Here is a 2,806-nt window from a genome sequence, read left to right as displayed (position 1 = left end):
AGAGAGCTTCTGTTTTGGATTGTTTTCTCATTTGTACTTATTTGATTCATAGCATGAGGTCAGTCCTTTTCCATTTCAATTCAGTCTATTTCTATCATTTAAAGATTATCTAAATAAGACAGATAATTTTGAGGACTTAGGGAAATTATCCACCATTTTTGTGGGGCTACAGGTTGCTCATTGAACATAGAAATGTTGGATTTTATGGTGGTGTCGCCGCTGCAGCCTCCTGCTCGCCCCGGACCCAGAGCCTGCTGTCATGGCTCCTGGCCAGCTCACTTTGTTTAGTGTCTCTGACAAAACAGGCCTTGTGGAATTTGCAAGAAACCTGATCTCTCTTGGTTTGAATCTGGTTGCTTCTGGAGGGAATGCAAAAGCTCTCAGGGATGCTGGTCTGGCAGGCAGAGATATCTCTGAGTTGACAGGATTTCCTGAAATGTTGGGGGGACGTGTGAAAACTTGGCATCCTGCAGTCCATGCTGGAATCCTGGCTCACAACATCCCAGAAGATAATGCTGACATGGCCAGACTTGATTTCAATCTTATAAGAGTTGTTGCCTGCAATCTGTATCCCTTTATGAAGACAGTGGCTTCTCCAGGTGTAACTATTGAGGAGGCTGTGGAGCAAATTGACATTGGTGGAGTAACCTTACTGAGAGCTGCAGCCCAAAACCACGCTTGACTGACAGTGGTGTGTAAACCTGAGGACTATGTGGCAGCATCCACAGAGATGCAGAGCTCTGAGAGTAAGGACACCTCCTTGGAGACAAGACACCGGTTAGCCTTGAAGGCATTCACTCATATGGCACAATATGATGAAGCAATTTCAAATTATTTCAGGAAACAGCACAGCAAAGGCATATCTCAGATGCCCTTGCGGTATAGAATGAACCCTCATCAGACCTCTGCCCAACTGTACACACTGAAGCCCAAACTTCCCATCTCAGTTCTAAATGGAGCCCCTGGATTTAAAAACCTGTGCGATGCTTTGAACGCCTGGCAGCTGGTGAAGGAACTCAAAGAGGTGTTAGGTATTCCAGCCGCTGCCTCTTTCAAACATGTCAGCCCAGCAGGCGCCGCTGTTGGAATTCCACTCAGTGAAGATGAGGCCAGAGACTATGTGGTCTTTGACCTCTATAAAACCCTTACACGCATTTCAACGGCATATGCAAGAGCAAGAGGGGCTGATAGGATGTCGTCATTTGGCGATTTTGTGGCATTGCCTGATATTTGTGATGTACCAACTGCAAAAATTATTTCCAGAGAAGTCTCTGATGGTATAATTGCCCCAGGATATGAAGAAGAAGCCTTGACAATACTTTCCAAAAAGAAAAATGGAAACTATAGTGTTCTTCAGATGGACCAGTCTTGCAAACCAGATGAAAATGAAGTTTGAACTCTCTTCGGTCTTCATTTAAGCCAGAAGAGAAATAATGGTGTCGTTGACAAGTCATTATTTAGCAATGTTGTCACAAAGAATAAAGATCTGCCAGAGTCCACCCTCGAGACCTCTTCGCAGCCACCATTGCTGTCAAGTACACTCAGTCCAATTCCACATGCTACGCCAAGAACAGGCAGGTTATCAGCATTGGAGCCAGACAGTAGCCTCATATACACAGCACCCGCCTTGCAGGAGATAAGGCAAACTACTGGTGACTTAGACACTATCCACTAGTGCTCTCGATGAAGTTTAAAATGGGAGTGAAGAGAGCAGAAATCTCCAATGCCATCGATCAATACGTGACTGGAACCATTGGCGAGGATGAAGATTTGATAAAGTGGAAGGCCCTGTTTGAGGAAGTCCCTGAATTACTCACTGAGGCAGAGAAGAAGGAATGGGTTGACAAACTGAGTGAAGTTTCTGTCAGCTCTGATGCCCTCTTCCCTTTCAGAGATCATGTAGGCAGAGCTGAAAGGAGCGGAGGGGCATACATCGCGGCTCCTCCGGCTCTGCTGCTGGCAAAGTTGTGACTGAGGCCTGCGATGAACAGGGGATCATCCTCACTCATATGAACCTTCGGCTCTTCCACCACTGATTTTATCACACCCTGTTTTATGATTTGCTTATGTGTAGGTGAAGAGTCATGCATGAAACTTTGAGAATAACTTAAAAAAAGTACGTCATAAAAAAAAAAGAAATGTTGGATTTTACAAGAAAAAGTGATATTCAGCCAATTAATTATGTAAATGTAACTATAAAATAACCAGACTGATTTGCTGATGCTGAGCCAGTGTCATTATTTTAGTCAGAGTTCTTATATTGTATATTCATTTTATAAAATAGCAAAGCTTGCTATGGGTCTCCATGTGGAAGTGAAAATAACATCATTTGATTTTTAAACAGGCTCATCACTAATATTCCCAGATAAGTGGTAATAATAATGATAATAAGCAATTTTTACATGTGTACTATGTGCCAAATATACTGTCATAATTCTTTAATTCTGGGATATAGGCATTATTATCCTATTTTTTAGATAAGAAAACTTAAGATTAGATAGCTTAGTAACTTGTTTAAACTCAAGCAGTTATGAAATGATACAGCAGGGACTCAAATCCAACTCTGCTTTCAATGTCTGTGCTAATAACCACCAAACTATAGCATTGTTTCAACTCCTATGTTGAACTTCTCACTGTAGACAAAGCAATCAGGACCACTTTATGAGTAAGCAGGGTAGATGATTGCTTATGCACAAAAGATTAAGTCTACTTCCTCTCAGTTCATCATTACAATTTCAGTCTTTTGGGTCATAGTGTTTTAGTCTTTGAGAATCCATTTATGTTTAAAATGCTATTACTTATAGAA

The 2,806-nt window shown here is 41.8% G+C and overlaps 1 pseudogene across 1 annotated transcript; it reads left to right on the top strand.

Annotated features, from left to right (window-relative positions):
• Positions 1-204: 204 nt before the first annotated feature.
• LOC116537236 lies at positions 205-2,110 on the top strand (annotated as a pseudogene). Its single transcript, XR_004263035.1, has one exon. The product of XR_004263035.1 is annotated as a bifunctional purine biosynthesis protein PURH pseudogene (transcript).
• The last annotated feature ends 696 nt before the right edge of the window (positions 2,111-2,806 follow it).

This window comes from Sapajus apella, unplaced genomic scaffold (assembly GCF_009761245.1).
Source record: "Sapajus apella isolate SASKATOON/1434 unplaced genomic scaffold, GSC_monkey_1.0 scaffold108, whole genome shotgun sequence".
In the NCBI taxonomy this organism is placed as follows: domain Eukaryota; kingdom Metazoa; phylum Chordata; class Mammalia; order Primates; family Cebidae; genus Sapajus; species Sapajus apella.
The sequence above is the reverse complement of the archived record's forward strand: the minus strand, read 5'-3'. Positions and strand labels throughout refer to the sequence as shown.